This window comes from Balaenoptera acutorostrata, chromosome 8 (genome assembly GCF_949987535.1).
Source record: "Balaenoptera acutorostrata chromosome 8, mBalAcu1.1, whole genome shotgun sequence".
NCBI classification, from domain to species: Eukaryota; Metazoa; Chordata; class Mammalia; order Artiodactyla; family Balaenopteridae; genus Balaenoptera; species Balaenoptera acutorostrata.
Window position 1 is genome coordinate 67,979,506 of NC_080071.1, and position 11,481 is coordinate 67,990,986.

The following is an 11,481-nucleotide window of genomic DNA, read 5'->3' on the forward strand; positions in this document are numbered from 1 at the left end:
CAAAGATGTAATGGCAATTCAATGCAGAAAGACTTAGTATTTTTAAAACAAATGATTCTGGAACAGTAAGGCATCCATATGCAAAATCCTGAGCCTTAACCCACACCTCATACCTTATACAAAAATAGTCACATCCATCAGAATGGATCATAGACCTAAATGTAAAACTTAAAACCATAAAATGTCTAGAAAAAAATAGGAGAAGATCTTTGTGATATTGGGTTGGGCAAAGATTTTTTTTAGCTATGACACAAAAAAACATTATTCATAAGAGAAAAAAATTGATTAACTTTCACTTCCTCAAAATTAAAATAAACAATAAAATAAACATTTAACAACTATTTAAAATATAACAACTGAGGAGCCTTTGACATAAACATACAGAAGATAATATGTCTAGGAATTAGTGGAAATCAGATGTGCAAACTCCTGAAAGTCACTGAATTTACCATTCAGGTTAACTCTGAATAATGGTTTTGACCATATACAGTTTTAAATTGTAATTATTTTCAATTGTATATTATTTCATTTTTACACATAATAGACAACTGGTTAGAGGCAGAATGCATAAGGAATACTGATTTGAGAGTATAAAATAATAATTCTGCAAATTCACCTGAAGATATCTCCATTAGTTCCATAATGATCAAAATTATTTTATAGCATCTAAAAGGTATCTCCAGTATTTCAGAAGCCAATTTAAGACAGTGAGAATAACTAACCACAAGTAAGACCATCTGGTTTTCATTTGGGTATAAATCCATCCATACCACAACAAGTTATTTATAGAGAAGTGCTTGTGAATGACAGCTGTAAACCTATTTCATCTTTTAAAAACAAAACAAATAAAAATTTTCCAAAAATTATGGAAATTAACCAGTTGACTTTTTAAAAGCAGAAAATGAAGAAATGGCCAACATTAAGTCATAAATGTAGTTTTGTCTATTTTTGGTAGAAGCTGGATTTTAACTTCCATTTAATATATATTTGGTCTAAGATCAAACATTCAACAGTTCAGTTAACACATATTTATTGAGAAGTAAGAGACACTACCCTAGGTACTAGAAAGATTGTAGAGAGCATGACAAATAAGGTTTCTATTCTCACAGAGCCTACATTCTATCTAGCAAACGGTAGGTAGAGAATACACAAACAAGAAAACAAAAAGATCAGAAGTAAATAGGGGTCTCATAGTGTTTTTATAAAAATTAAACAAAGTAGAGTAATAGAGCATAACTACACTGCAGTAGGAGCTAATTTAGATTTGTAGATGAAGGAAGACTTCTATGTTGGTGACATATGCTCTGAGACTTGAAATGACAATAACAAGCTAACCAAGGTTTGGGGTAAGAGCTTTCCAAGGAAAAAAGACAATTAATAGAAAGCTGTAAAGCAGGAATAAATTCGGTGTTTGTGGAAAAAAATTACAAACTTGTCTAGAATATAATGAGCCAGAGAGAGAAAGGAGATCAGGATCAAGCCAGGGGGTTCACTCACATTTATCTGAACAAAGGAAGAGGTGTTACAAAGGAGGAAGAGCCCTAAGAGGAGACTTAGAAAGTCCAGTTAGTGGGATTTCCCTGGCAGTCCAGTGGTTAAGACTCTGAGCTCCCAATGCAGGGGGCACAGGTTTGATCCCCAGTCAGGGAACTAAGATCCTGCATGCTGCACGGTGTGGCCAAAAAATAAATAAGTTTTTAAAATGCACACTCCCATTCATTAAAACATTAAAAAAACCCAAAAACCAAAAAAAAAAAAAAAAAAAAAAAAAAGGAAAGAAAGCAAAAAGAAAGTCCAGTTAGTGAGAGAAAAGGAAATTCCAGAGTGTATGTAATTGAGATTCCAAAGTGTTCAAAAGTATGTTAAAAAGACATGGGCAGCTCTATCAAATGCCACAGTGAGTTCAAATAAAATGAAGATAAAGAAGTGAAAGATGATTATTACTTTCTAAGAAATCTGTTGAAGAGTCTTGCTTTTTCTTAAAATAAATTAAAGAAATACCCCGCTCCAGCTTTTACTAGCCTTCCATGTGGGGGAAGGGAAATACCTAACCCCAGCCCCATCGAGCCATCCTATCCCACCTAAGAGGTGGAAAAATCTGTGAAGCATTTGTGAAGTTGGGGCACAGCCTCCCTAAAAGACAGACTTAATCATCAGACTATAGAATGCTTCCTCTATACCTCACATCTTACTAAAGACCTATTTACTAAAGTTCCTTTTACTAGGTATATCATGTTCCCTCTTTCAACAGGAAATTACAAGGCATACTAAAAGACAAAAAACACAGTTTGAAGAGACGGAGCAAGCATCAGAACCAGATTCAGATATGAGAGGAATGTTGGAATTATCAGACTGTGACTTTAAAATAACTTAAAGAACAAATTATGATTTTCTAAGGGCTCTAATGGAAAAAGTAGACAACATGCAATAACAGATGCATAATGTAAGCAAAGATATGGAAATAGATGGAAATTCTAAGAAAGAATCAAGAAGAAATGCTGGAGACCAATAACACCATAACTGAAATGAGAATGCCTTTGATAGACTCATTAGTAGACTGGACATGACTGAGAAAAGCATCTCTGAGCTTGAGGATATGTCAATAGAAACTTCCAAAATGAAAAGCGAAGAGGAAAGAGACTGAAGAAAAAAAAAAAAGGAACAGAATATCCAAGAATTGTGGGTCAACTACAAAAGGCATTAACATACATGTAATGGGAATACTGAAGGTGAAGAGAGAAGAAATATTTGAAGAAATAATGACTGAGAATTCCTCCAAATTAATGTCAGACATCAAGCCACAGAACCAGGAAATGCAGAGAACACAAAGCAAGATAAATGCCAAATTAAATAGCATATGTCATTCAATAAATGAAGTACTGTATTAAAATTATATTACATGAAATTATATATAATAGCCAATAGTATGCTTAGAACAAATAATAGTTCATTAATTTTTTTTTTACTAAATATTATTTATCATACATTTTTCCCATTAGAATGAAAGCTGCATGAAGGCAGGATCTGAATGTTTTCATTCACTGCTGTGTCCTAAAATATTGTTGGGCACATAGTAGGCCCTTAATAAATATTTCCTCAATAAATACCATCCAAAATAATAAAATCATTTAAAAATTTCAAGGAAAAGGATTCATAAGATATTTTATTGTGAAAGGAGTCTTAAGGTTGGGAAATATTAGTATAGAACATTGCTGTCCAATAGAAGTATGATGTGAGCTAAATATGTAATTTTAAATTTGCTACTAGATATATTTTAAAAAGTAAAAAGAAACATATGAAATTTGAATTTCATTGTACCCATTATATAGAAAATATGACTCCAACCTGTAACCAGGATAAAAATATCTTTATGAGACATGTTCTTTTTTATGTGTGCTAAAGTCTCAAAATACAGTGTTCATTCTACATTTAGCACAAGTCAATTTGGACTAGTTGCATTTCAAGTGCTCAATAGTCACATGTGGTTAAGGATTACTGTACTGGACAGTATAAAGTATACGGTACCCCTAAAGTAAACAGGAATCAACCATTAACTAAAATATTTCAGTCCCAAAGTTCTTAGCCAAATATACTGTTTAGTATTTTTAGACACTTATGCTTAGGTTATACAAAAAGAATGTGAAAAAAGCAAATCCTCAAAGAGTTTTCTAAGCATCTTGTTCTTCTTATGAATATTCAGTTTCTAATTATTCTGGTTTCTAATTATTCAGTTTCTAATTATGCACATATTGGGTCGAAAAAAAGTATTTGGATCTTACCTAAATCTAAGAAACTTCTTTCTAGCTGCTAAAACACTGTATTCTATTTACTCTCGGCACCACTATCATCTTTGATGATTATTTATTTTATATACACCCAAGATACTCAAGGAAACTAGGTCCCTTCTCTAAAAAGAATTTAGTCAGTCCATGACATAGGACTTTAAAGAAACTGGAAAGAATAAAACTGAGAAAAAAACAACTAAACTTCCTTAACCACAACATACAGAAACTAAAATAGTAAGCTAACAGGATTTAAGAAGCAAAACTGCAAGAAATCATATCACCCTTTCAAAGAAAGCAACCAGATAAATTCTGATTATCTGTTAAGAGGCAATAGTTCTAGATAATCCAAAAATCAATTATATTTCCTGGGCACGAACTTCACTTTCATGTTGTACAACAGAGTTTTCAACCTGCATTCCAATTTAAGTAAAAATAAATAAATAATAATAATTCCTTAGCACATCCACAGCCCAGAAATTTTAGGGGTGGCCAAAAAAACCCCAAAAACAACAACAACCAAAACCCAAAACCAATCCATTGTAAAACTATTACAGATAATCCACCAAGTAAACAACCCTATAGCAAAAAGTCCAGATTTCAATATATATACATTTTCTTATAAGTATCTTAAAAAACTACCAACCAGAGAGAAAATTTCAGTAACACAAGCCAAAGTTTATTCATTTAAATTACAAGCATTTAAAAACTACAAAGAATCAAAACAGCTTTTTTCTTTTTGGCTATATTAAATTTCATTATTATAAATAAAATCAAATTCAGAAAAATGGGGGAATTGTAAAGTCAAGTCTATACTACAAATTCTAATTTGGGGTCTACAATTTAATCCAAAGAACATTCACTGTGAGTTAAGGAAGAAATTAGTTGTTCTGATATTACGTTACTAAAAATAAGGAGCCTTGCCCTGTTGTCTCCAAAATGCTTCAATTAGTGACTTAATCTTTAAGATTTATAAATCATATGTATTTATGAATTTAACATTAATTAAATACAATCTGGTCCCTTGGACATCATGAGATATAGTAAATACCATCATGTCATCCCTCAAAAGCTGCATGTACAGTGAGTTAATTATGATAACAATAATTATTGAATTGATCCCAACACTAGTAACCAGGTCTTTATAATTACTACGCAGGTCACATACACCAAATAATTTTTGGCATATGGTCTAAAGAAAATCAAAAGTTAGCTAATCTAGTCTATCCTCAGAACTGAAACTAAGAATCTAGATAATTATAAATAAGAACCACCCTTCCTCCTGAGAATGAACATTAAAAATTAAAAACCAAATCTGATTTTCCATCCCCTAAAATACTACTCCAGATCTGACTATGACTTACATTCTAGCACGCACATGTATATTCCATATAGTCCATGGGGAATATCAAATCACTATCTACCCTCTGAACATTAAATTTACTCTTTCAATTGAAATCTGGATAATCCCAATTCTCTTCAATGCAGTAACATAAACTAGGAATAAAAGTATCGTAAAGAAGGCAGATTCATCCTTAAGTTAAAAGAAAGTGAAAAGACTACCAACAGCATTTTGAGAGAGGGGAGAACCCTGAAGCAGAGACAAATATTAAATTATTTCCACACTTACAACTTTAATGTGTTTCAGAAAGCTGATCCATTATAATAAAAGAGAAGCAGCAGGAAAAAAATTCTTTTAGCAAAATTTGAGCAGCTCTTCCAAACATTACTGAAATATAAGGGGATTAAAAGTTTCTAATTTGTAACTCATAAAGTTAAATTAAGTCAATTAAACCAATTAAGTCAATAAAAGTAATGAGAAAGAGTTTACACTGGTATAATTTTATTCCTCAAAAATATAGGAACTACTGGAAGATACAAAATACACTGTTGTGTTTTCAAGATCTCTTTATGCTACAAATGGGCATTCTCAATTTACAGCAGAAAACACTGTAGTAATTGGCATGACCAAGGTACAGTTAGCTCAGTACTTTCTATTCAGTAACATTTAAAGCTAGAACTTCTTCCACTTTGAAAACTATGCCTAAAAAGGAATTCTCTTTGAAGACTAAAGGAATTTAATTAAAGATAAAGCCACTTGGGTGGCCACATAACACATCAAACAGATCATACTTCAAACTTCAAGCAGAATTATTACTATTCAGTTATAAATGCATGACTCATAGGAATATAAATGAGTCATTTTTTTTTCTGTGTACATCAACTTAGATCCAGAAATTTACGTTTAGATTTAGCACTATCACATTTGCTCGTTATATACATTTTGGCTCCAACTTAATTTCACGTGGTTAAACATTGATTAATGATCTACTACCAAGTAAAAAATTTTTTTAATTACTTTAAACAACATGCTTGAAGATTCTTGATCTTATAGAATTAGAAATAAATTAAAAATTCATTAGAAATATTAACAAAGCCTTAATATTATAAATGATTGTATTTTTTCCCAATTCTGCAAGAGAACTGTCACATCCATATAGAAATAAAGTGTTCCTGAAAACCTAAAAATATTACCAAATATTAAAAACTTTCATTATGAATCGTTTTCAGATTTTCATTACAGACTGTCTACAGGCAAGTACAATATTACCATTTTTATTAACACTTGCTGATTTATTTATCCCACACAGAGTAACAAGCACAGTTCAGTGCAATCTCTTCAGAACATTTAAAAGGGAAAAAAAAGTAAATTTTTTGGAAATGAATACACCTTCCTTGCCTTTCTAAATCAAACATACTGAAAGTAATGTAGGATTGTATTGATGACTGAGGGTCATCATTATGTACAGTATTCCATTATAGTCCTGTGATATAGTAAGGACTTTAACAATAGAAGTATAATAGACGAGATGCTTTAAAGTCAGTAAACGGGTTGCTAATTTCCTATTAGCTGACACTTCAGGTGCAAGCAGTCTCATTCTTTGCTGTTTATAACTTGAGGAACCCAATCAGTAAACAATCTTCTAAACCTGAAAGAGACAGCTTTCGGCCTCCTTCAACTACTAATACAGTACAGACAAATGTAAAAGGACAGGAAGAGCGATAAATAACTGAGCAAGTAAAAATTACATATGACGAGTAAGGTTGAAGGCAGTAAAAGATGTTAAAGGTAATTAATTAATAGTTGTGCTATCAAGAACAATTTGAATAATGAAACAAAGTAACTTTAGACAGTAGGCTTTTTTTCCTTCAAACACAGAAAAGGCTACAAGGGAATATGGAACAATTAAAGTGAAATTTGTAAGTGAATTCCACACAAGATAGACTATTTCCTTTATTCACTCATCCAAGTTATTATGATAAATGGCATCAAAACTGGATGGAGTTCTTGGATAACACAGCAGTTGGACAATGAGAAGTCACTAGAAGACAACTGTGGTAAGATCAGTGAGGTCCCACCTGAACGGAGTACTCAAAGTAATGAATCAAACAATAATAGTATACTGCCAACAGTGTACTCCTAAATTGAGTAAGACAAAAAAGCAAGATATAATTTCCTGACCTTTCAGAGGTCAAAAAGATAAATATTAATAGTCAAGTTGCAAGTATTTATTGAGCACCCACTATGTGGTTTGCAGCACATCAAATATGAAATATATTCCTCTTCCTCAAGCAGCTTCTAAGAAAATAAAACACATGTATCACAGACACACGTGAAAAAAAATTTTATGCTAATGAAAGCAAGTTTTTTTTTGTTTTATTGCTAATCCCAGATGATGAATAAAGATGTAATGTGAGGCATGCTGATACATTAGATGAGTATTAAACAATATAATACTCTGGAAGTTAATTTGGCGATGTTGCAAGAGCCTTAAAACACAAACACACACACACACCCCACCCCCACCCCCCCAGTAATTCCTCTTTTACAAATCTAGGGGAAAATTTTCCAAAGATTTATGTAAAAGGCTATTCTCTGTAGTGAAATTTACATCAGCAAAACATTAGAAACATCCCAAACATCTGCCAACAGGAAAAATTTTAAATATGAAAGTTACATGATATAACATCGAGCTGCCAAAAATAATTTTTTCAATGACTAAGAACATGGGACTGTTTATGAGGTAAAGTTAAAATGATACCACTTTTAGGAAAAATACACAAATATGCATAGGAAAATAGTTAAAATACAACTTATTTGTGTTTTTATTTGCACCCGTCTTCATTTTCCAAATTATAAGATTATTTAAAAATAAGCAATTGTTATTTGAAAAGGCACATATCACACACACACAGTAAATGTAAAAAAAAAAAAATCAGTGTGACAAAATCGGCCTGGATTAAGAAAAATTTCATGTATAAAATTAACCCAGAAGGGCTGGGTAAGAGAAGTAATGGTAATCTATTTAGATTAAAACTATGAGGAAATGGTAGCAAGCTTGACATTGATCTGATTAAGAAAGTGGAAAATGACAGAGAAAGATAATAGTTACAACAGATTTTGAAGATATTCAAATATATCCTATTTCATGATTCATTCATCGTTTATATTCTTCCAGCATGCTGGCTTAAAAAAACAACGGACTTTTGTTATAAAACCGTATTACCTGTCAATTTCTGTATTTGTAGTGCTGGTAAAGATTATAAATCACTTTTACTAACACAAAACATATGATTCTCATAACAACCTCTTAAGGCAAGGACAGCATTATGAAACTATTTACAAGAGGAAACACTGAGATCAGAGAGGTTGTAACCTGCCCAAGAAAACAGCTAGTAAGAATTGGAAACAGCCGGGACCACTCACTGCTAAGCCTTTCCCAAGCAATCCGCATTCCAGAACACCAGGTTTTTCGCTAATGCTTAATTATTTTTTTGAGCCACTTTTTCCTAGTGTAAAACACTGTCGGTTTTGCCTGCAGTACTGGTAAATATCTCACTTAGGTTTTATTGCTGATAAACCTGCCCCATCCGGTCGGAATTTAAAATAACATCCTACTGACCCAAACTCAGCACGAAGTTAAGCAAACTGGTTAAGGAAAGACGAAGAAAGTAATCTTCTTAAATCTCGCCAGCTGACTACAGTTTGGGTTATCAAAAAGTGACGTGCTCCCCACAGTTTAAAAAGAAAGAAAGAAAAAAAAAAAAATCAATCCCCGCAGACCGCTGATCCGAGGGGAAGGGACAAGTGGGTCCTGCCCGGAGCAGAGCGGGCAGAGAACGAACCAAATACTAATTCTCTCGGAGTAAGAAAACATCACAAGATCCAGCCAGTGCCTTCCCTCTCGGCTGTAAAGCTAGCCTCTTTCCAGTAGTTTCATTAATAACCAGAACATAGTCTTGTATTTCTTGCTACCAAACACCAAGTATCCTCAAATTTTCCGGCAACATCAATCCCTTCAGCACGCAGAGAAGCGGCACAAACGTGGCAACACCATTCCTCAACAATTCTCTAGATTCTCCTCCATCCCACGTAATTCTAAAGGCCAAATCAACGTTTGCCTGAAATAAAGTGAAGATAAATAAAACAAAGGTCCCATCTAACGCAAATAACTCCGCCTCAGAGACTCCCCAAAACAGCCGACACCACAACCACAGCCAGCAAAGCGCGGCCAGCGAGGCAAGGGGCGGGCCCAGAAGACCACGTGTTCGGCCCTCTGCGCACGCGCCAGCCAAAACAAAAGGGAGGCTTGCCAAGCCCCTCCCCTGCCCCACGTGACCGTGCTAAGATCCGCCCCCACCCCTCCCTCCACCCCTTCCCTCCCCTCAGCTTCTGCCAAAGCTGTTAGGTTTAGCCGTTTAAATTTGGCTGCGGTCCGACCCCTGCCGTAGAGCGCGATCCGGTGCCGGGAGGTAGAATCCAACAGCTCAGAGGATTCGGGGTGGGGGGGCGAAAGGGCTGCCGATCAGTCGCCTGGCCCGCAAGTCCACCCAGCGGTCTCCTCCGCTCTCCCCTCCCGCGCTGCCGCAGTCCCCGGCTGAGGAGACCCACCCCGCTCAGCCCGCCGCTAAGACGCCGGCCACTCGCCTGCTGGGGCGCCCTGGCTCCCCTCCGCCGCCGCACCTTCGGTCCGGCTGTGGTGGGGGCTGCTGAGGTGATCTCTAGCTGCCCGCCCGCCTCCCCCAACCCGGGGCGCCGCTGACTCGCATCCAGAGCGCGTCCCTGCTCCCGCCCCAGCCGCCGCCGCCGCCGCGGTTTAACAGTCCGCCAGCTGCCCGCAGCTCCGGGCGGCTCGGGGGACGGAACCCTGCCGAGACGGAGGGGCAGTGGGCGGGGCGCGGCGCCGGCCAATGGCAGCGGGGGAGGGGCAGCGCCATGCAAATGAGCTCGGGTGGCGGGGAAACCCCGGCAGGGGGCGGGACCCGCAGAAGCGGCACTGAGCGTTCTGGAAGGGGCTGGAGGTCAGCGCCTGAACGCTGCTGCATAGGGGGCGGGCGGGTTCCGCGCTGCTCCTGCTTCCTCCTTCTGCGGTCCCCGTGCCAGCGGGGAAAAACACACACACCCGGGCGACTTCCCGCCCCTGCTTTGCTATTTCTGTACCACCGTGACAGCAAAAACAAAGCGAGAGGAAAGTCAGGTTGCCTTACGCCCTGCTGCCCGCGCCGGCTCCTTGGCGGCCAGACCATCCCGCCCCGCCGCTGGAGGGGCAAGTTTTAACAAAGCTTTGTCGCTGTTGCCAAGTCTCTACGTGTCCGTGCGTTTGCATTTCTTTCGGCTCTGCGCTCAAATCCAAAATCGTAATTCTGTACCACCCCCGAGAGGCCCTGAAAGAGGATGGCAAATCTAACTTGGATCTAGCTGGGTCGTTTTATAGTAAAAAAAAAAAAAAAATCAGTAAGGGTCAGCTCAAACGTTTAAAAAATCTGTACAAAGCTGGTTTGAGTGGCGTTGGAGTTAACTCCGTTCTGCAGTAGCGCAAATAAATTGATGGAGTTTTAGGCGGAGATAGTTGGCCAGGGACACAGAAAAACATCGCTAGGAGTTTTGCACCTGGCCCAGCGCTCCGCTCACCACGAAACTACACCGAGGCATTTACCCAGCCACGCACTCAATTTGTGTGTATGTGTTTAAATAACTGAGCACTAAATATAGCTCCTTAGGCTGTAGACGGATTACAGGCTTTCCTAAGCAACTAATTTACACATGGAATCATTTAGGGAATGAAGCGCACTAAAATTTTAGATCCACAAAGACAATTGCCCTTATTTCTACCTTATTAATAGGATAAGATCTGGGGGTGGGGGTGGAAAACAAGGAACTGGAGTTTTAGCAAAACATAAGACATGACGCAAATTACTGGAATTGGAAAATAACCGGCTTGTTTTTGGTCTTTTTAGTAGACTGTGACATAACTGCAATGATTTTTATGACAAGCTGCATTTATAGGAGAGAATACTTTTTAAAAATTGCTCAAAACAATAATCGCACCTTCATATGGGGTAAGGGAAGTGTTTCAGAAATCGATTTACCATCATTGGAATGAAAATTGTAAGTGAATGATGTGTTGTGAAAATAATTAAATCAACAAATATTTATTGGATATTCAAAGGAAGGGCTGTCGTATCCCTGGGGTCAGAAATACAAAAATGAATAAAGCATTAAAAAATTTTTTTAATGAACAATCTGAGAAGTCAAGCAAGTGTTATGATAGTTCAAAGAAAGATTTCGTATTTGGTCTGGGTAATTTAAAGGACTTTAGGCAGTGAAAGAAGGAAGGCATCAACAGTTCAGAAGATA

General features: G+C 36.8%; 1 protein-coding gene across 8 annotated transcripts in view; it reads right to left on the reverse strand.

Annotated features, from left to right (window-relative positions):
* Window positions 1-9,945, reverse strand: part of KANSL1L (KAT8 regulatory NSL complex subunit 1 like) — a 157,057-nt gene extending 147,112 nt beyond the window's left edge. For 3 of the 8 annotated variants that reach the window (XM_057550808.1, XM_057550807.1, XM_057550802.1), the window contains exon 1: window positions 9,772-9,944. The gene's annotated coding sequence lies outside the window, so the exon portion shown is untranslated. Of the gene's footprint in view, window positions 1-3,779; window positions 3,797-8,746; window positions 9,335-9,735 lie in introns of those variants that run through there. The other 5 variants (XM_057550809.1, XM_057550803.1, XM_057550804.1 and 2 more) reach the window with 5 other exon arrangements.
* Window positions 9,946-11,481: the final 1,536 nt, after the last annotated feature.